At 34.5% G+C, this 24,630-nt stretch overlaps 1 protein-coding gene and 1 long non-coding RNA gene across 2 annotated transcripts in view; one reads left to right on the top strand and one right to left on the bottom strand.

Moving 5' to 3' along the window:
• LOC136850703 (uncharacterized) overlaps window positions 1-13,105 on the bottom strand; it is a 460,181-nt gene extending 447,076 nt beyond the window's left edge. The window contains exon 1 of the mRNA XM_067124526.1: window positions 12,506-13,105. The gene's annotated coding sequence lies outside the window, so the exon portion shown is untranslated. The remainder of the gene's footprint in view (window positions 1-12,505) is intronic.
• LOC136850704 (uncharacterized) overlaps window positions 1-24,630 on the top strand; it is a 1,048,955-nt gene that overhangs the window by 887,511 nt on the left and 136,814 nt on the right. The gene's annotated exons all lie outside the window — the stretch shown is intronic.

The raw sequence follows: 24,630 nt of genomic DNA, 5'->3' as shown, positions 1-24,630 counted from the left end.
TGTAATCCAAAACGACACAAGATTTAAATGACTCTTTATAATACTGTCTGTTCCTCCAGACAGACTCATTACTTGAAGTCAGTCATTCTCTGCTTCTGCACAAAGATTTAAACTGGCAAATGGCAGCCCATCAGCCGGCATCAGACGCTTTGCACGAGTAAACAAAGAAATTATTTAAATGCATCATCTCTCTCAGGACCTACTGATGACGTCGAGAGAGAGAGAGAGAGAGATCATCTCATGTGGTTAACTGACCTGGCTTGCTAACAAAGCAGAAAGCTTGTCTAGGTTAATAATTTATTGTTCTTTCCAAATGTCAAATAAATATTTGCTTTGTCAACCTCGCTGAAAGCTATTACTGATGATGCTGACGATGTTAGAATACTTTAGTAAACCAGATGTTTGAGTCAATGATTTATTATATATATATATATATATATATATATATATATATATATATATATATATATATATATATATATCTGTGTGTGGAGGGTGTGCGAAGCGCGTGTTTGTGGGTGTGTGAAGCATGGATTACTTTAAAAAGGCTTCGAAGAGTAGATGAATCTTTATGGAAAAAAAAGTTGAAAGAGTTGAGTTGGTTTGATCATATGGAGAGAATGGAGGATGAGAGCTGGAGATAAAGTCTGACTGGATGAACACAGGGAAGCGTTGAAATGGAAGGTCCTTAATATCCAAGAAGACGGCGAGTGCGCGCATGGTAAAAGATAAGTGGCGAGCTATGTAGGGTGTGTTGACTCACTACTGATGAGACGTATGTCGTAAATGAAAAATATGTTGTTTTCAGTGCTTTTGTACTGTGGTTCAGCCTTGATTCTATAATTAAAGAATGAACGTAACAGTGGCTGTTCTTATTTTCTCTCTGGAAAAATTATCCTGCAAAATATTTTATGCCCAAGATATATTTTTGTGTCGAGGCACACCTACGTTCTTTAAGGAATTTCGCAAAAGACAATCTTGAAATAAACTAAAGCTGTTTTTAGCAATCTGGGGCTAATGTCAGAGGCTGCGGTCTACCCACAGCGTCGTTTTCGTAGGCGTCCCTGTACAGAAAATTAAGATTTTTTTTTTAAATCTCAGTTTTAGGTATGACTACCATAGCTGAAGGGTATCTTCTTTCCTTGAATGCTTTTCAGACTATGTTTGAAGGTCAGGGTTATGCATAGAAAAAATTTAGCTTTTGTCTTATGAACTTCAACCTCAGGTGAGTTCTGTTGTCTTCTGACAATATAATCGTGTTTCGGAGTGGAAATGAGATCTTCAGTATCGCAATGTCTGTGAGAGCGTATGTTAAGAATTTAGAGGCAAAACTTAAAAACTAATGAAAGTTGCAGGTCATTTAGGGCTAAAGAACAAGAACGAAGATCCCTATCACTGTATTTGGTTTAGTTAAAAAAATTGTTATCATTCTTCCAAAAATATTTATCCGAATACTGATGTTCTTTTGACCCTCGTATTCGTTACTGATAAGAATTATGGCATTATTTGTAATGTGCGATAAATGCATTATTTGAAAAATGGCGTTGGTTATCAGACTCTGGTAGCTTCCTGTACTGTAGCTTTGGTCAATTTTTATTTAAGTTTTTATGATGAATATTGGTCTTGTTGATGTTGTTCCGTATCCTTCATATATTATTGTCAATGTCAAAGGTAACTATTACTGCTGTTTGTAGTGGTAGCAATGGTATCATGGAACGGGGTCCCCTGCACAGCAAAGTGCATTTGTCACCAGGTCCCTAGGACCCAAGATTAACAAGAGCAATCAGAAACTGCCTACCCAAGCTCATATAATCGGTTTTGGCCTCTCTCTCTCTCTCTCTCTCTCTCTCTCTCTCTCTCTCTCTCTCTCTCTCTCTCTCTCTCTCTCTCTGCGGTGGTTACAGCGAAATGAATAGGAATTTGGTGGCTGGTTAGACAATAGAGAAAATGATATCCAGGTAGCCGATATCTCATTTCTGTTTATTCAGGTTTCGTAACAACGGGATTAATTATATGATACCGACACACAGACGGACAAATGGAACTCATACCATTACACTAATAGATCATTTTCATATTGTTAGGGGGCTAATCAGGGTAATGTTAGCCGAGAGGTGAACCTGTTCGTGAACGAGGCATTTTTAGGAAGGTATGTAACAATATTTCTGATTACGAATTCTCAGAGGTTTGTTTCGTGCAGTATGGAGACTCGACCTTCCTTTTTTTATAATATTTATATATTTCTCTTTATTGATTGACTTTGATTTATTAAATTTAGGCTGCCAAGGCAATGACTGGGGCACTTTCGGAGTTGGAGTGGTTGGACAGCAAGATAAAGAGAACGAGTAAATAAAGGATATGAAGCACAAGATTTAAAGGTGGAACTGGGAGAAAACTTCACAGTTGCATTAAGAAATAATAGTTGGAGAGGCTGGAGAGCAAGACTGAAAAAAAGTAAGTAGGAATGGGGATAAATTATTAGGCTAAAAGTGGGTGCAGCTAGGAGCCGAAGGTGCGCTGCAAACACCCCTTAGTAATGCGTACAGTGCGCCACGGGAGTGGCACTGACGGTATTATCCTCTACGGAGTTGCTGTATGGATGGTAGCATTTGTTCTAGTATGTGAAATAGCCAGGTCATCTCAGGTACTGTATTTAATTACCTTATGTCGTTTGGTGTCGTATAACTATTTTTTGAAGTCTTGTGTTCTGCCATGACCCATGTAGTTTTGTCTTGGGAATCGGGAGGTTACATTGCCTTGCTTGAAGTGCACAGATGTTTAAGGACTTTCATCCTTATGTTTAGTATTCTTTAGCTTGGTTGGTTTCAAATGAAAATCATGGCTTAGTTAATGACTGTATTCCAAGCTACACAGTCAGTCAGGAGCCCTATGTCTTGGCTCAAGTACGAAAAGCAAGCGATAAGTCATCCAGATAAGTCATCCGGATCAGCCACACCCGACTCGGTGTGAAACGCACGCACAAACACATCGGACACCTAGACCATGAGGCAAAATGAAAAACGTAACAAAAACACAATTTTACAAACAGATTATGAATCTTTAAAAGTAAATGCAAACACCGGAAAACTGACACCAATCTGGCACCGTCACCTTCTGATGCAGACGTTGCCATTAGATAAGCATCTTTTTTTAAAAAAATAACTCATCAGGTACCGCCTCTCTGCTATCACTGGTTAACATTGAAGTAAATTAAACGATATCATATAAGCATTACTGTTGTTATTATTGTTATATTGTGATTACTACATCTTCAAATATGCATTAATAGTTATTTCTCTTGTTTGATTGCTAATTTTCCAACCCCATTTATCTGTTTGTAAGTTTTATTTATTTTTTTTACCTTCATACTAATTTTATTTTATTTAATTTTTACTAAAGTTATCTCCGACCATTGTTATTCTCCTCGCATATATGAGATAACCGGCCTTTTTCATTACAGTGTTCGTATTATGAAGAATACGAAGAAACAGTAATTTACAAAAAAAAAATAAAGAATTATATACTTTCATTCCTACACTTCAGTCTCTCATTCCTTGGCAGATATCAAAGGTACTTTTGAGATTTTCCTGAGGCCTCGCCAATTAGACGAGGAATAACAGCACGATTATGTAGGGAAGCCTCAGTCCAATCAGCACCCCTAATCTCACTCTCATAAGAGACTCTCTCTCTCTCTCTCTCTCTCTCTCTCTCTCTCTCTCTCTCTCATATTGCTGCTCCGGTATCGCTACTATTTTTATAACCCCTGTTTCTTTTGAATTTTCATTCTTTTGAATTCTATTCTTTTACATTTTCAGTCCTGCTGTTATCATATAATCTCCCTGTATTTGACTCTGTATTTTTACTTGTATATATTCATTCTCTTTTACTGTATTTCACATCACAATCAAGTTTCACAGTTATTTTATTGTTCGTATTTGAAATTAAAACGCTATTCTTATTACTAAATGCTGGTTTATAATTCAGGTACGATTAATATGCAAGTGTGATTGTTATGTCTAGAAGAGAAAAATGGACTTGAAGTAAACAGTAAATATACCATTTTTCTTTGTTAACACGCCTTTACACACTATATATATATATATATATATATATATATATATATATATATATATATATATGTGTGTGTGTATATGTATGTGTGTGTATATAGTACATATATATATAATTTGTAATACGCTAAATACATCTCTCCTGCAGTCTCTAGATCCAAGCCAGAAAGAGGAAAAGTGTAATTCTTCATTTTATATACTGATTTTTAATGTATTCCAATTTAGATGTAAAAAATTATGAAAAAGTGAAAAAGTAGGAGTTCATTGTATGACCTGATGCGTTTCTTGATATTTTACTGTTTTTCTCATTTAATTTAATTTAATTTAATATATATATATATATATATATATATATATATATATATATATATATATATATATATATATATATATATATATTATATATATCAGTTTCTCAGCAATTATCTGGGGGTGAAATTGCCAGCCCCAAGACCTTTTGACCCCACCATTGTAGTCGCTGGTACCCATTTTAAGTTGGGTGAACTGGTGGGTGGAAGAACTGGAGCAGTTCATGGAACCAGTAATCATGAGCCGAAGGCTGCACCGCTCAGACACGGTTCCCACTTTTATTGCACCATACTCAGGATGGGTGGCAGGATTGCCATGTCACTGTCCCCTGCATCCCTATACAGATTTACATACATGTATATATACATAAAGACATACATATATATGTGTGTATGTATATATATATGCTTGTGTGGATATTTTGTCGAGAATTTCGTTAAAAATTATGAACATTGGCCTGTGAATATTCTGTTTCAAACTCTGTTTTTATATTTGTCAAAAATATTAGTGTAGTTTTACAGTACTAATATTTGATGAAGTAGTTGTGTGTGTATGTGTAGGTAGGAATGTGTATGTATGTATGCATGTGCATCAAACCACTCTCCTTGAGAGTTGAATGAATTCAAAGGTGTCAGTTCTAATAGATAAATGACTTGTCACTTCCTTCCAGCTTACATTTCAACTTTGTCACGGGTTTTTATCAATAATTTGTTTCACAGATAATACTTTGGAAATTCCCCTCCATGGCTTCTTGGTATTATATTTCCTCCACTCTCTTGACCTCGCTGTACGCGTCAGGATTCGCAGTCCCTTGGACATTGTGTGAGAGTCACAAACACGAGGGTCTACAGTAGTGGTTCTCAACCTTTTTCGGCCCATGCACCCTTTCACCATATGTCAGAATGTCAGTTTCCCCCACCCCCCCCCCTCTCCAAAATTGTCTGCCTCAAAAGGTGCATTCCAAATAATATTCAACAAAATGCTAACACAAACACACAAGCTAGCGGAGGGAAAGCCCAGCGTGACCTCTCAGTAGTGCGGATCGATGCACACTGCGTTTTGTGTGGTCCTAGAGCCAGTTTGAGCCTGCCAGTCTATGATCACAATTCCCCTCCGGAAACTCTGAAATTCCCCCCTGGTTGAGATCCACTGGTCTACAGATTCACTTAGACCTTCATTTCATTCACTTTCAGAGTCTCGAATTAGTTGTACTCTTCTTTGTCGCCGGTAGGATTTATTCTACCTCACCTTATAATGTGGGATCTTTATTGCTTAAGAGGAACACCCGACACAATACTGTGATTTGCCAGAAAGCATTTTTCCCCGATAGTGTATTTTACAGACTAAGAGCAACACTGTAACTGGTACAATCATCTGTTAACTAATGAGGAAAGAGTGAAGCAACTGTGTAGAAATTGTGTAGAAATCATCAACAAAGTTACTCATTTTAGTTATCTACACAAAAGTCTCATTAGTAACACATCGACCTTTACCCGTTTTCTCAGCCTTCCGTCATATACATACTGTGCCACTCACCTCCTATCTGAGCCGAAGTCCGACATTTTTTGGTTATGAAACCCCCTCCTGATCTGTGACATACGTCCTTAGACCTAGCCAACACTATTTTTTTCTTGTCTCCCTCTCTCTTTTTGTAATTTCGTACATGACTAAACCAACTTCAGACACTTTGTTCCTTCTTTTTAGCCATGGTCTCTTATTTACCGCATTGCCCTTTTTCTATTTTTTCACCCGTTCAGTCGTCACTATCTCACTTCAGTACATGGAAAATTCGTTCCGATCTTTTACACTTTTTTTTTAATTATTCATTTTCGTTCAGAAGTCACTCAGAACTTTGGCTTGGCCCAGAAAATTTTCCCTTCCAAATATTTTGCTTCCTTTCCTCTGCTATTATTACTCACATTCTTAAGAGAGCTCTTTTTTATTGGTTTACGTATGCCATCATAAACTCGCTCTCGCTAATCTTCACTTCCAGCCTCTTCTTCCTAACAGTATGAAACGTATTCGCCGGTTTTTGCAGCTTCTCTGTTTTATTAGTGATAAACCCTGGACTTTCTGCAAAGACCAGCCACTTCACATTCCATGCAAGTCCTACCTTCTGGTATCCCAAAAACGTAAACTTACGCCTGTTTTGCCCAGGCTTTTTCATCACTACTCATCTAAAAATTAATCTGTTATAAGAACCACTTCTGTACCAAAACCAGTCATTCTCCTCTTTTCAAACTCTTACACGATATTTATTTTCATCACAATCACGTTATTTTACGCACACACACTCATATATATATATATATATATATATATATATATATATATATATATATATATATATATATATATATATATATATTTATATATATATATATATATATATATATATATATATATATGTATATGTATATATCTATATGTATGTATATATATATGTATATGTATATCTGTATGTATGTGTATATATATGTATATATACACGTATATAATATATGAGAGAGAGAGAGAGAGAGAGAGAGAGATTACAGTTTTTATGTTGGTCTTAACACAATACCCTTGTATAGGTAGGGATTAAAAGAAATTTCCACAGAGCAATTAAATGCTGGCTTTGATGTAGAGCAATTAATATTCAGGAAAGAAAGCAAAATGAAAACTCTTTCAAAGTAAAGTCTGTAAAAGGCAAAGGAAGAATCACGCCTTGTTATTTATAAGTTAATATTGAAGATACATACGTCCAGAGTTTTGGAATCAAGAATTTCAGTGTTCCAGCCGAAATGACGAGAAAGAATTGTGTTAGTTGGAAAAATATCTTTGACCTTAGTAGCAGCGATTTTTTTACAAATGGGATATTTTGATATTTGGTTCAAATTGCAAGCAAAACTTTGCATAGTAAGAAAATGCTTTTGTTTTTCTTTTCTATTTTTTGCTATGAACAGAAAGCAAAATAACAATATTTATTTATATTAAGAACTGTATTCTTCATGAGATTTCCTCTGTATATTTTTACCACGTTTTTTTCACTGTATGTTAAAACGACCATGAAATTTATCAGTTTGTTCTTTTTTTTAAGCGATGACATTACTCTTACAAAAAAAAAAGGACTCTTCAGATCTCAAAATTTCGTTTCCATTACACACACACACACACATACATACATGCATACACACACATATACTGTATATGTATATATGTATATACATATATATTAAATATACTGTATATATGTGTGTGTAAGTATATATATATATATATATATATATATATATATATATATATATATATATATATATATATATATATATATATATATATATACATACATACATACATACATACATACATACATACATACATACATACATACATAGCGTGGTGTAAGTGCGGTCGTTTACATCTACATGCTACATTCCCAGAAAGAAACTCTTAGCACTTATGCACGTTCATTGGCGCGTAACAGACAGCAGCTTGATGTTGTCATCTGCGCATACGCAAATGCGTCTTTTGCTGTGCTATCTGCCAAAATGTCTGTTGCAGGAGTGTAGTAATCTGAGCCACATGACAATTTCCCAGTCAAAATGAAATCCCTCAGGATCCCGCTGCCGTAATCCTACTCTTTTGTCGACTTTGTTTTGGAGCGTTTTGACGAATTGCAAGCAGCTCTCCTCTTCCACGCTGAAGTGGAAAACTTGAGCGCTATTTACTCTTCGGGATATCAGCTGTGGGTGAGGTTAGTAATTGGTCAGTTTTCATAATTGGACGTCAATTCATTTTTTTTAATCGAGTGTAATTTTCTTCAGGATTTATCTCTCTCTCTCTCTCTCTCTCTCTCTCTCTCTCTCTCTCTCTCTCTCTCTCTCTCTCTCTCTATATATATATATATATATATATATATATATATATATATATATATATATATATATAGATGTGTGTGTGTGTATATATATTATATATACATATAATTTATATTATATATATATACATATATATATACAATTACATATGTGTATATATATGCATATATACACCCATATACATACATAACATAACATAAATATATATCTGTATATATATACATATATCTACGAACTGTCTATCTGTCACTCTATCTTAGGCACTTGACGAAGAACGTCCCCCAAAAGCCCCGCTTCGTCAGGCATCAAAAACCGAAGTATATGGCGAACGACATGAATGAAGAACGAGAACTATTAGCGTTACGCAACGAATTCTCGCAACCACATTCTATCAGAGTGAAGAAGCCGTCATCTGCATACGGACGAACGAGAACGGAATTCCCCCGTATGCAAATTTTCTCATTAAAAGAACTCCTCCTCCTCCTCCTCCTCCTCCTCCTCCTCCTCCTCCTCCTCCTCCTCCTCCTCCTCCTCCTCCTCCTCCTCCCCCCTATTTGGGGAAGGGTTTGGGAGGAGGGGGTAGTAGTGGCTGGTAGAAAGTTTTTTTTCCTTTTAATTGAATCATTCAAAGATAATAAAATCATAAAACATCACTTCCTTCAAAAGCCCTTCATTAGAACAAGGCTGAAAATTTCCAAATTGAAAATTTACCGACTGGGTCGTTTCGGGTGTGATGAAGGAATGGTTTCTGAACTGCGGGGAAAAATATGTATAATCGAATGGGTTTCTTTTTATTTAGTCTAAGTATGGAAGGAGCGGGATTCGTCCACAAACGCACAGACAAACAGATGTTACCTTTGATTCTCAGCAAACCTTTAGTTTTTTCTATTAATGAGGTTGCTTATTAATGAGGTTGCTAACCTACAGCTTATTCAACACCCTGCCAGCGATCCATTACAGTCGACTAACTACCAAGTTATTACTCAACTGATTTGGTCAACATTGTCACAGTTCCCGACCAAACCCAACATTGCTTAACTTCACTGATCTCACGACTAGATGTATAGCGAACGTATATACATACATACATATATATATATATATATATATATATATATATATATATATATATATATATATATATATATATATATATACATACACATATATGTTATATATATGTATATATACATATATTAGATACATATATACATATATATACATATACGTATACATACGTCCAGAACCTTATGACTTTTAATATGCTCACAGAACGTTGAAACAGGTACGTTGCGAAGGTAAATGTAATTGCATCATCTTTAACTTTTCCGAAGTTATTTACGAAGTTGGTCTCAAACCTTGGAAGAATTCCGCTGTTAGAAATATTTTTGGGAAAATCCTAGAATTCTTAAGCGTGTAGGAGGGATTATAAAAATGGAAAAACATCGGGGGAGGAAAAAAAAAAAAAGATCCTGACGTAAAAATATAGGATTGGAAAATCGATGTTGAATAAGGAAAAGAAAAGGGGAAGAGATGTGTGGCGGACAATGAAGACATGATAAAAAAAAAAGAAAATGAGAGAGAGAGAGAGAGACAGGTAAAAGAGAATGATAAATTAGGTAAAATTAGATTATGAAGTCTGAATAAGTCAGCATGAGATACTGGTATAGTAAAGAATGAAATTATCAAAAATAGTTACATTATATTAAAAGCCAATTGAAATTAAGGGGAAAGAGTAAAGTACGTGACCAGTATACGAGGAAGAGTAAGGAGTGTATTTCTGAACTTGACGTAGAAAAAAATCCGTAGAAACTAGTCTAGATAATAAAATAATAATAAAGGTAGTAAAGCTAGTAGTAGTAGTAGTAGTAGTAGTAGTAGTAGTAGTAGTAGTAGTAGTAGCAATATGAGAATGGTGTTGTAAATGACAATAAATAACATAGCGAAATAGCTCAGCATATTTGGCAAAAACCATCTTTGAGAAATGAGACAAATACTGAAGTATAAGAAATGAAATTAACATACAGTCAACTTAATTTATCAGTAGCCGAGAAAGGATTAATAAACCAGAAGGGCCACAATAAGAAGTCTGAAGATATTAAAGGAAAACTTTACGAAAACAAAAATCATTGGTGTACGAAAAACGATAAACAGAAATTATTGAGAACGACAAAGTAACGGCGGGGAAATAGTAAATCAACAGATCTCTTGTCCAGAGTAAAAGATTATTCACGACAGAGTGGATACAAAGCTGTAAAATGGTCACTAATTTGTTCGTGACAAATTGCCTAATAAAGCTGTTAAAAGATAAAAAAAAAATTATTAATGGTTTAGTTATAAAAAGATTATAAAAATGACTCGCAACATATTCGATGAAGCGGTGATAAAATGATCAAAATATTAATCACGAAAAATTCCGTGATAAAGCAACAGAATTATCAGAATATAATTCGCGACAAACTGATTGATAAATCAAGTCAGGAGAAGCTAAGAATACGTTAAAATAATTATGACAAAAAGAACCGCTTGAACAAAATAATTGTTAAAGTAATTAGTCACATTGAGGTGTGAATAAACATAAATGAAGCATTAATTAAATATATAATTTTGAGAGATTTCTGGGAAGAGAGAAGAAAGAAGTCTGGAAATAATAATGCTCGTAAGTGTACACGCTAGAATCCAAAAGATTGTGAAATATAACTAAATGAGAAAAGAAAGAGAAATCGATGAAGAAAGAAGAAAAAGTGGCAAAGGGTAAGTAGAGCGAAAAAGACAATAAAAAAGAAGAGTTAGAAAGAGCAGAAGTCGTTGGGTTTAGACGTCTATCTAATGTTGATATAGAAACCCAATAGTGTTCATTGTAATACGACAATTGCGTCACATTACTTGACGAGTTTTATGTAACCACTAGAGTGGATTCTAGATTCTAACAATTATAGTCCAAGGTAGCGTAAATTAGTTAGTCGTTCAGATTGTCTTTAATTTTATTTAAGAAATATGGTATTAAAACACAGGTATGAGCACTGAGCACACACACACACAATATATATATATATATATATATATATATATATATATATATATATATATATATATATATATATATATATATATATACATATATATATATAAAGATAGATAGATAGGTAAATAGATAGTGGGATATATGTGTATGTATATATGTATGTATGTTTATATGTATTCATTGTGCGTGTGGACACATATCCATAAGGTGGTAACAGAGTTTGCATTTCCGCAGACATACTTTGCGTGTTCATTTTTTGGGGTGGCTAGTCTATAACTTATGTTTTTATAGATTTCATGTGTACATAGCTTACATACAATTATTTGTGTGGGTGTACAGTATATTACGTATATACACATGTATATATATGTGTGTGTGTATGTGTAATATTATGACCTATTTCTCCTTGTTAATCCAACCTCCTTGCCGTGTAGCTGGTGTTATGAAGACGTCGTAAAATAACAAGTGCGAAGTTGAAGTAGATTAGCCAGATTTCCAAGAACGTTTCCTTAAGTTTGGTCATCGTCTTGCGGGAAACTCCTGAACACGTTGATTTTTTACTTTATGAAATATAACTTTATATTCATGGGTTAGTGGGGGCTTCTACGGAAATATCTACACTGAATGTATAATTGTGATCGCTAATCCTCATACATACATATATATACATACATATATATATATATACATATATATATATATATATATATATATATATATATACATGTGTGTGTGTGTGTGTGTGTGTGTGTATATATGTATATATACATATATATATATATATATATATATATATATATATATATATATATATATATATATATATATATATATATATATATATGTAAATATGTACATATATGTTTATATATATATATGTGTGTATGTATACACACACATATATATATATATATATATATATATATATATATATATATATATATATATATATATATATATATATATATATATATATATATATATATATATATATATATATATATATACAGTATATTACATAGACACAAACACACTCACACACACACTCCTTATATGTAATAGTTTGCATGTGATTGAGTAGACAGCGATTTTGCTCTACAGCCAATTAAGCATTTCTAGATATCTCAAATACCTACTTTTCCGAAACATTTCCAAGAGTGTCACAGAGTAGAGAAAATGCCACATGACAATTCTTCATTGTAACAAAAGAACAGTAAATATCTGTATTCTGAAACGCTTACCTACTACTGTACTTTTCTTGGATGGTTACAGTTGCTTCCAGTAATCTTGGTCCTGCGTGGCGGCTTGAAACCGTAATAAGTCCTGCAGCCTCCTGGAAGAAATACTTCCTGACTTGGATATATTAATAACCAAGAAGGAGTGAATAATAAGCTCTCTAACCACACCTCCTCCCCCCTCCTTCTCCCCCTCCCCCACCAAGGGCACCACTAATCACCTCTTTATCGTTATCACTGTCACCGATAAATCATCGTCACTGACATTCTCCGACCGACGTCAATACGCTCTCGGCCCCGAAGCGAAATCGAGAGGTTTGAAGTTCTCAAAACAAAGTTGGAAGTTTTTTTTGTTTTCCAGGGAAAGTTTCAACGCAATCTGTGGAAGCACTTTTCCCTAAGCACCAGGGGAATAAAGCAATTTTTTATTAAAGATCTAAATGATGCATTAAGTTCAGAACTGTGAGGTTTTTTAAGGTTTAAAACTTGAGCGTGACAAAGTTTCTTCCCGAGCCACGATCGCGTAGCAGCGATGGGTAAGGAGAAAATGAACTGACACGCGGGATGCGCGCCGTGCGACCTACCAGATGCGACTGTTGGCAAAGTGGGGATTCTCTCTCTCACTCCTCTGAACCACCACCAGCAGTCTCTCTCTCTCTCTCTCTCTCTCTCTCTCTCTCTCTCTCTCTCTCTCTCTCACGATAGTCTTTCTTCAGGGAGCGCGCACATCGCTCGCTGGTCGGTACTCATTTCGTTCTCCTTTTAGGCCAGTTCGCTTTGTCCATCTGTTTCGATTGTCATGTTTCCTTATATTTATATTTTCACAATGTAAATTTTTCATCGACATGTGAAAGTTATGCGTAATAATAATAACGCCCGTTTTGATTTCCCGTTAGATTCATATCGTTGATAACTGAGAGGAAAAGGTAAATATATCTTTTGAAAAAGTTTAATAGTATTAACTTTTTGCGTTCAGTCCGCTGCGAAAGATCTCCCAGAACAATAAATTAATCAACTTTTCGGCGTGTAACAGTCCATAGAATTACATTCATATGGAATGGTTTTTCAAACGTAATAATAATAATAATAATAATAATAATAATAATAATAATAATAATAATAATAATAGAAAGTCTGTCTTGCCTCAAATGATAAGTTAATTAAGATTTTCTTCAAGATTAGCCTTTTTGTTTAGATAAATGCGTTCATTTAGTATACGCTTTACGCAGTAATTTATTTAAAAGATCATTCAAAATTCACAGTGGCTTACATACTCTGGTCTTCACTCACGTTTGTTCCGTCCTTTATTTTTTGTCGGAATTCCGTGTTCTAATTAAGTCATTTACTAACGTCCTGCCTACCAGCATGTTGCGTCGTTTGCCTCTATAGAACCGCAGTGCTCGGTAGCAAGTGTCTTTTACCAGAATTCTTTATTAATGACTAATTTCATGAGAATTTCTGGAAACTAGACTTTTTTTTAAGCGTTTATATAAGAAAAGGCTTAAATAAACCTGATTGTCAAATCTTTCCCTCCCAGAGGAATTGGCTAAACGGTAAATGAGAATAATCAAAGCGAGTGAAATTCGGGAATAAATTTAAACAAACCCCATCCTCACACATTGGTCCCGGAATCGAGACTTAACTTTTTTTTTACTTTCAAATATCTAACGAAATTGGATAAAGGGCAAATGAGAATAATAAGCGCAATTGAAATTCGAGAATAAATCAAAACCCAGTCGTCGCGCATTGGTCCCGAATCGAGACATACAAAGATTTTTATTTTTTAGCTTCAGATGTCTCCTGTAGAATATGGATAAAGGGTAAATGAGAATAATAAGCACAAATGAAACTCGAGAATAAATCAATCGTCGCGCATTGGTCCCGAATAGAGACCTGATTTTTTTTTCAAATATCTCGTAAAGAAATTGGATAAAGGGTAAATGAGAATAATAAGCGTGAATGAAATTCGAGAATAAGGCAATCGCCGCGCATTGGTCCCGAATAAAGACTTAGATTTTTTTTTAAATATCCCGTAAAGAAATTAGATAAAGGGTAAATGAGAATAATAAGCGCGATTGAAATTCGAGAATAAACCAAAGCAAAGGCAATCGTCGGACATTGGTTCCGAATCGAGACTTAAAAATTCTTTTTCAAATATCTTGTAAATATATTGGATAAAGGGTAAATGAGAATAATAAGCGCGAATGGAATTCGAGAATAAATCAAAACAAACCCAATCGTCGCGCATTGGTCGGAATCGGGGCTTGATTTTTTTTTTTTTTTTTTTTTTTTTGCCAGTTTTAAAGAGGCGGTATTACAAGCGGCTAAAACAGGTCGGACGGGAACATTATCTTTATGCACCTTTGGGAGCCCATTCATTATCGCCGGCGAGAATCCCCTTTGGGATAAGAATTTCTTTCGCCTTTCTCTCTCTCTCTCTCTCTCTCTCTCTCTCTCTCTCCTCTCCGGGTGATCTTCGCTAATCCAGCCCCAAAGACGCTAGCTAGCTTTTTGCATGTCTTCAACTTTTTTTTATGAATTGCACTTATATTCTTATATTCTTTATGACCTTAAAGTATTATTGGTGATATTTATTTTGGTAGTTTAATCAGTATTATATTTAAACTTATATTCTTTATGATCTTGAAGTATTCTAGGTGACATTTATTTTGGTAGCTTAATAGTTATTATAATTAAACCAATATTCTTTACGATCTTGAAGTATTCTGGGTGATATTTATTTTGGTAGTTTAATCATTATTATAATTAAACTTATATTCTTTATGACCTTGAAGTATTCTGGAGATATTTATTGTGATAGTTAAATTATTATAATCGTAACACTTAAATTCTTTATGACCTTGAATTATTTTGGGAGATATTTAATTTGGTAGTTTAACAGTTATTATAATTAAGCTTATATTCTTTATGACCTTGAAGTGTTCTGGGTGATATTTATTTTGGTAGTTTAATCATTACTGTAATTATTATATTTATATTCTTTATGACTTTGAAGTATTCTTGGTGATATTTATTTTGATAGTTAAATTATTATAATCGTAACACTTAAATTCTTTATGACCTTGAAGTATTCTGGGGGATATTTATTTTGGTAGTTTAATAGTTATTATAATTAAACTTACATTCTTTGTGGCCTTGAAGTATTCTGGATAATTTTTTTTTCTTTTGGTAGTGTAACAATATATAATCACAGCGCCATCTAGAAGGTTTGCATGCTATCAGTTGAATTTAAAATGAAATTACCTCCATACAAGGATATTTTTATAACAACAGTGCAATACAGAAATAAATAACTACCATAAAATTAGGTTAAAAAAAGAATTTACTTACAGTAATTTTGGTATATCATATTATTATCACTTACAGCACTTTCAGTACATTATGCTTCATCAGTTAAACTTTGATGTTATCTCTCTGCCCTTTATTTTTTTTTAATCTTTACATGATTAAGGACACATTCAGAGTCATAATAAATGTAAGGAGAATATATATATTTTTGCAGTTTCTTTCTCTTTTCTCAACGTCTATTCTTTTACTTATTGCCGACTAAAATTTGAATACGCGCAAGGAAACTTCCTATGAAATATTTATCGCTACGATATATCGATAGCCTGCATTTTTTGGATTCGGATACCGTCCTTCACTTTTGGGATTTAAAATATTTTCTAAGGGATTCTGTCAGTATCCAATTTTTACTTAACTTTTTTTTATGTTATTCTACAGTTGATCATTTACCCGAAGACTCCTATGTATATTACCGTCTTTCGTTGTCTGTCTGTTCGCAGGATTACGTAAAAAATCGTGTCTTAAGATTTTTACAAAAATTTTACCTAATTGAATCTTGTGACTTGAAATATTTTGGGAGAGATATGAAAGTGGCATTACGGATTATGAACCTTTCGGGGCGGCGGGGGTAGATTGATCAGTCTTGTTTCCAATGTCCCAGATCTGGTTAAGATATCGAAACCTTCTGCATATTTACCGTTGATGTTATTAATCTAATTATCGCTATTATTGACGAGTTGCCTGCCTCCATTTCTAGTTTTCTGTTAAAGGAAGCTATTGTGCCGGCTTTGTTTGTCCGTCCGCACTTTTTTCTGGCCGCACTTTTTCTGTACGCCCACAGATCTTAAAACTACCGAGTCTAGAGGGCTGCAAATTGGTATGTTGATCATCCACTCTCCAATCATCAAACGTACCAAATTGCAGCCCTCTAGCCTCACTAGTTTTATATTATTTAAGGTTAAGGTTAGCCATAATCGTGCTTCTGGCAACGTTATAGGTATGCCACCACCGGGCCGTGGTTAAAGTTTGATGGGCCGCGGCTCATACAGCATTATACTGAGACTACCGAAAGATAGACTTATTTTCGGTGGCCTTGATTATACGCTGCAGCAGCTGTACAGAAAACTCGATTGCGCCGAAGAAACTTTGGCGCATTTGTTACTCGTTCCTCTTGTCATTAATAATTCGTTCTTGATTGCCTCAGTTATTTTGTTATTCATATTATTTTCTTGTTGCTGTTTTTATAATTTGTTTTTCTTTACTACTTCGCTTTTATAGTTTATTCTTTACTTCTGAGTTTCCTTTTTTGTAATGGGCTGTTTTCCCAATTGGAGCCCTGGAGCGATTTGGTTTTTGGTTTTTCAGCGTTGCAGCTGGTCTAATAATAATAATAATAATAATAATAATAATAATAATAATAATAATAATAATAATTAAAGAAGACAAGGTTTGGCCGCATGTTAATGCTTTCGAGAAATCAAATTTTTTTAATACTTTTCGGAAGTGTTAATCATTTTGGCAACAGCGGGAAACCATGCAAAGCAAAAAAAAAAAAAAAACAAGCTCTCCGATGTTGTCATGTTGCGAGATATATTGAAAAACGTTTTGAAGTATATGAATCACTACATGTACTCCAGGATTGAATTTTTTTTAGGAAAATGACCATTCAAATCTACACTCCTTCTCTCCAAACCTTTCAGCACGCCTTGACGCCTAATGATTTTTACGGGATATCAAGCAAATAAAGAAAAGTGGTAATTGACGGAATTCAGAAAAAAAAACGTAATATGAATTTACGAGTCGTGAAAGAATGAAAAATGGTAATTGACGGAATAGAAAACAAAATACGCATGAATTTAGAGGCAGTGCTAAAAGGAAAGGTGGTAATTGACGGATATCCTAACCTACGCTCCTAATGAACGTATACCGAATGCCATCAGACTCTAATATGTGGTTTCTCAGATCCGTTACGGAAGCAGCAAATTAGGCCTGGGAAGGAGCCTGGAGTAATTCGGATCCTCTGGGTATTTTGAAGGAGGTTATTTAGTCCCAATAACAATTACGGCATTATTGTATATATATATATATATATATATATATATATATATATATATATATATATATATATATATATATATATATATATATATATATATATATTGTAAACTTGTAAACTTGTATGTTATATAAATATATATATCCAAATAACAGAACTAGACAAATTATAATGACCAAAGGAAGGTTATATATATATATAGGTGTGTGTGTGTGTGTGTGTGTGTGTGTGTGTGTGTAAATTTAACTAAACTAGTAAACTTGTATGTATGTAAACGTGAATGGGGCTCTACAGAAATCCAAACTGCTTGACCGATCTAGACAAAATTTTTGCATCTCCAGCCTTCATTTGACCCAAGGAAGGTTTCTGATTAATAAGGTTTCAAATTCAATGCTTTAAATAAACATGTTATCCCTCCTGGTTAATGGCTCCTGTCAGTAAAGACCAGCCATGGGATAACATTTTGGACTGGTGTGGAACATGGAGCGTCAGGAACGTAGGTTTGTACACTTTCGTATCGACAGTGCAAACTAGCTCAGTGTCAGGCCAAGGATGAGAATCAACAACTTAGAAAAATTTTCCTGCATCTCCTTTGAATGATCTTGTCGTAAAATAACGAAAAAGTATCATTGAAAATGGTTTTCTTTCCTGTGATTAATAATTCTGTCTAGAATTCAATGCTTTAATACAGACGGTTGTTGTTCAATAAACATGTTAATCAAAACCACACTACGTTTTATTTCTTTTTTTCTAGAGGTAAATGATCGGTTGTCATTCAGAGTTTTCCCTGTCAGCATAGTAGGAGTTGGCCAGCTAAATATTTTTGTATGTATGTATTTATATATATATATATATATATATATATATATATATATATATATATATATATATAAACAGTAATTCTTCAATTGTGCAATGGTTGTTATTTGGACTAAGTACCCTTCATCAAAATACTATACTGAGAGGATCCGAATTACCATATATACTGTATATATATATATATATATATATATATATATATATATATATATATATATATATATATATACACATACATATGTATATACAGTATATCCTTATTTATGGTAGATCACAATGATTGCTTCGTTATCTAGTTGTTGTTTTAAACCCTAGTTACGTACTCAATAACCAGCAGTCATTAACTCAGTAGCATTTTAACGACTACAATATAGCTTCATGTCTTCTATAATTCCTAACAATTTTAGATTTGCTTTCCACTGAAATCCGAGAGGTAATGAATGGAGAAATTCTCTATGGCTTATAGCACTGACCTAAGTATAATAAACCAGCACAGGTTCGAGTCCCCTCTGGGGAGGAGAAATTCCTCATTCCCTCATTGATCTTCATTTAGATTTCAGAGTCTCATATGAAAGCGTATTCAAGAATATTAGGGAACAAAGTCATTGTAATGTTAAACAAAAATGCCACATGCAAACATTTTACTGTTCAGCGAGTTCTGGAAAGAAAGCAGGGAATACACTATTAACTGCCATTCACGAGAACTACTTTCACGTTTTCATTACGGTACGTAGAAAATGGATGACATCTTAACAAAAGAAAACGGGCGGAAGAAGTTTGAGCTGCTCTTATTCCTCTTATATTGGTTGAGTCATCAAGAAGGGGAATCGCATTATTCCAGGCGGATGCGTAATTCATATTTCGCTGATTGATTTAATGAATGTCATTGCGGTCCACTCGCATAAATTACTCTGTCACAGAATAAATGAAAGGTAATTGATAGTACGAGAAAATCTGAGTTTTGGGTATTTCCATTCATGTCGTCATTGCCCGTAGTTTATATGATAGCTTATGATGTCTCTAGTCATACTTAAATTTCCTTTTTTTTATGAAAAATATCCATAAATTAATCATAGATATTTGCTGCTATTAAAAGAATGCCATCAAAGTATTGAAGAGATTTCCCGAGTTATTGGTCTCTGCAGGAGATGTCGACGAAGTTCCTAAGTAATAAAACTACCCGATAAGACTGAACGAGACGCGTTAGGCTTATTCCTTTAACTTACGGCAACGATCGATAGCAGTCCATGAGAATAGCTGATTTCCTCTTATGTTCCTCCTTCAGTTTCACTAGAACCGAGTGTATTATAATAGTTATTATTATTAGTGTCACCACATATTCTCATCCAGAATAGAAAAAGTTAGAGGCAAAAGGATAATTATTAGTGAAAAAGGCTCATGAAACAGACTCGCTCTCTCCATTTATATATATATATATATATATATATATATATATATATATATATATATATATATATATATATATATATATATAATATATGTATGTATGTATGTATGTATGTATGTATGTATTTATGTTTGTATGTATATATGTATGTATGTATATATGAGTGTGTGCTACACATTGTGTACAATTGAATTTATTTTTTTTTTATGTTTGCAGCACAATCGCAGATTTCAAACAAGAAATTGTAAAGCAACATTGTGTAACAGAATATATAAATACGATGCAGTGATTAAATTACTTAAATACTGTCATTATTTTGAGAGGACCGGTACATATTTTTACATAACAGCTCAAATCTGATTAAGAACTCCAGACAAGAGAAGAAATTACACTAGACGAACGTAAGCGTAAAGACCAATGCTAGTGACAAAGTGGGTCTCAGAATAAAAGATGCAAATGGAGACATTCTTTCAAAAGAAAAAAAAAATGTGGAGGATTGAAGATAACCAGCCCAGAATAGTGAATGAGTGGAAAAGGTTAATGACAGTTTGATAAGGTCGGTGGGAGAGACTGTTGTGTATGTAAGGAGAACAATTAAAAGGCTAAAGAATTAAAAGTAGCCACAACTTCATATGATAACAAGTGAGACTTAGTGGTGCCAGTAGTGTGATGAAGTGACTGACTGGCTGTGTAAGGTATTTCTGGATGAGGGAAAGATTCCAATTGCATAATTAAGAGAAATCAATCATTTCTTTGTATAACGGGAACATGATAAATCTGGCTGAAAGACTTATCAAGCTCAACGCTGCTCAGTATTCTGGGGAAGTTGATAGTAAGATTTTGGTCAGTAATTATCTGAAGGATTAAAAAGAAAAGTTTATTGTGGGTTTTGGCAAGGAAGAGGATGTGAGAATTAAATGTTTGTTCCAACAAACCTTTTAAGAGCTCGTGGAACTGATAGAAAATTTAAGTCGAGTAAAAGGGGATTTGTTGAAAGCGTTTGGAAATATTCATGAAGAACGCGAAGACTGTGTGAGAACATACAGTATAGATTGAGGAGTAACTTTATTTGCGAAAAATTGAGTCTGAGACAAGGATTTAAGGATAAAACAATAACACGTTTAACAAAATCAAAGCGCTTATTTTCTATCAGAAAAGAGAAAGACTTCCTTTTTCTTATTTTTGTTCGATGATGGGATAGCTGTTGGCTATATTCTCACGCGGCACATTCGTAGCCATTGCAGTGACCTTAGGGGGAAAATATGATCTACTGAATTAAGTACGATAATCAAAGAGATGGGTTATTAATAACGCATGATATTTGACACTGAAATCACGGGTACATTTTTTGATGTCGTCGGAGTTTTATGTAAGTTAAATTAATATACCTTAGTTTAACCAGACCACTGAGCTGATTAACAGCTCTCTTAGGGCTGGCCCGAAGAATTATACTTAATTGGTTACCTAGCAACGGGACCTACAGCTTATTGTGGAATCCGGACCACATTATAGCGAGAAATGAATTTCTATCACCAGAAATAAATTCTTCATTGGCCGACCGGAGACGCGAACTCGGGCCTAGCAGAGTGCTAGCCGACAACTCTACCGACACTCTCAACGAGGAACAAGTAAGAAGTGATTAGAGAGGCAGATGAAGTTGTAAATTTGCGGAACAAGAAATGGGTTCATGAATGGACAGTGGATTGGTTGATGTTCGTCAGTAATACACTGCTGACTGGTGATAAGAAAGAGAAGTACTGATAACCAAAGAAACTTGAAAGTGATTGTTAACAAAAGTAATTGATGTTAATAAATGTAAATATGAATACTGGAAAGTGAGAGCTGCTTATTCATGTAGGTATTTAGCAGTAAATGTAGAACCTCATTTAGCTTTTTGTCGGGTGAGTCGGTAGAGCTGCGGACTGTCACTCGATGGACCGGAGTTCAATTCCCCGACCGGCTGATGAAGAGTTAGAGGAATTTATTTATGGTGATAGAAATTCATTCCTCGCTATAATGTGGTTCGGATTCCACAATAAGCTGTAGGTCCCGTTACTAAGTAACCAATTGGTTCTTAGCCACGTAAAATAAGTCTAATCCTTCGGGCCAGCCCTCTCTAGGAGAGCTGTTAATCAGCTCAGTGGTCTGGTAAAACTAAGGTATACTTAACGGCACAAGATAGGAACTGAATGACAGAAAAGGTGGAGCAAGATCTCTGCATTCGGTTTGTAAGGACTGCATACGCTTTAATAAAGTGCAAGAAAAATTACAGCAGTCGCTGCACTTGTTGTTGATGATCTTTTTGGGAATGAACTTCCTTCAGTAACTTAAACAGTTTTCATATCAAGTTTGGCAAATTCGATAAGAGAGAGAGAGTATTATTTTTAATTTGGTGCATGTAATTTTTACGAGAAATTTCACGCAGTTTTTTCTGGAGTGAAGTAATTTCCAATAAAGAGTAGCTAAATCCCTGGGATCACCTGCACCATGGTTATATTTTTCTCTTTTCGAGGTATTTCTGACTCGCGGCAGCCGTAACGGCGTTTTGTGGTGGGTAATCATTGTGTACGTTCGTTTATGGATATTGAATTAAGTAACGTTTCCCTTCGATCATCTATAAAGTTAAGTATACCTTGGTTTAACCAGACCACTGAGCTGATTAACAGCTCTCCTAGGGCTGGCCCGAAGGATTAGACTTATTTTAAGTGGCTAAGAACCAATTGGTTACCTAGCAACGGGACCTACAGCTTATTGTGGAATCCGAACCACATTATAGCGAGAAATGAATTTCTGTCACCAGAAATAAATTCCTCTAATTCTTCATTGGCCGGTCGGAGAATCGAACGCGAGCCCAGCACAGTGTTATCCGAGAACGATATCGACCCGTCCAATGAGGAACTCGATCTATAACCTGAATAAATCTGGACGGTGAGCATTTCATAGACCTATCTTCCTTGCTTGAATTCACCTTAATGTCTACGCTTGAATGATCACCGTATACTGAGAGTAGGAGACTTTATGTTAAAAAGAGAGATAAGGGAAATGTGGAATTCAATAGTTTTTGCCAAAGAATAATTCGAATATATATCTTATTTTTCTAAAGGGTGTCGTCTAGGTTTAGTTCAGAAGTTCTAACTTAGTAATATTTAACAGCTGCTTTGAATTAGCTACCGTATTCTCAAAGCTGAGAATCATGATGGGGTGATAATTATAAAGAGGATTAGTGCTTGTGGCGCAAAATTACCGTTTACTTGTATAAGATGAGAAAACTTTGTATATCCAAAAATAGTTTTTTCCTACGTCAGAACCTATTTTTTGATAACGTAGTCGCTTGTTTCGTCCTCAAGGAGCTTTTAAAAGAAATTGACAGGTATGGTGTCTTACAGGTAGTATTCAAGTGTTCAAAAAAAGTGAAATTAACATGTAATTACCTGAAAATGCCAGTCAGTGACCTTGGTAAATTCAGTAACTGCATTCTATTACAGAGAAAATTGTAAGCACGACAAAGAATTCGTTTAGGACAGGCTACAAACCCGCATTGCAATGTTATTCACTCATGGCCACTCGGTATCATTGATCAAGATAATTGTAACCCCAGGTAACTCACAATAGATTACCCACAGTCACTTCCTTGCTCTCCTCTTTATAAACCCTATTCTGTCTATTGTTTGTATTTACTTTGATGTGTACATTTCTCAGGACGGGTGCCCGTACAATAGCCCCATTGTCATAGGATGGCCATGACATGTGCGTTAATGGAGCAATGATGATATGGAGAAACAAGTTTATATTTTCTGAATATCGTAATCGTTTAGCTATCATGCTGATTTGTGTGGGAAATGCTGTGTATTTATTTTTAGTTTTGTAAATTACGTAACCTTTATTGTTTTTGGGTAATGGGAACATGTAACTACTCTAGAACTTATCAGTTGTTCAGCTGTTTAAACTATCATGGTTTCATGAAAATGAATGCTCTAGTATTGTCCATGTGAAGTGATATATAAGGGGAACAAATTTGACATTTGTTGATTGGAATTAAATATATTGCAGCAGGCCCTTTTTTTTTAGCTGTGCTGGAAAACAGGACAGGTTCTTAGGCAGGGAGAAAGTCACTTTTGTGGACTTTGACAGTTGAGCAGTGACTGATACAACCTAGCCCTCTCAGGAATTTTTACGACACAACCTTATTACGGAAAGAACCTCGCATAATCTGGATCATTTATTATTTAAACTAAGGATATTCTTTAGTCATAGCATAGTATATTGTAAGTACTTGATTATTGTAAGTAATAATTTGTTTGTGCACGAAATCATTGCTTTGTTTATTTTTTCAGTATCATAAAAAAAGCAGTATTACCATGAAGAGAAGGACATAGTCCAGGACACAGCAATCTCTACCCTTATCTAAAACTAACAGACACGGAAGGTTCAGGAAAATATTGCGGTCTTGCAATCATCACCTCCATTCTCTCTCTCTCTCTCTCTCTCTCTCTCTCTCTCTCTCTCTCTCTCTCTCTCTCTCTCTCTCTCTCTCTCTCTCAC

This window comes from Macrobrachium rosenbergii, chromosome 22 (genome assembly GCF_040412425.1).
Source record: "Macrobrachium rosenbergii isolate ZJJX-2024 chromosome 22, ASM4041242v1, whole genome shotgun sequence".
In the NCBI taxonomy this organism is placed as follows: Eukaryota; Metazoa; Arthropoda; class Malacostraca; order Decapoda; family Palaemonidae; genus Macrobrachium; species Macrobrachium rosenbergii.
This window is presented reverse-complemented; position numbering and strand designations above follow the sequence as displayed.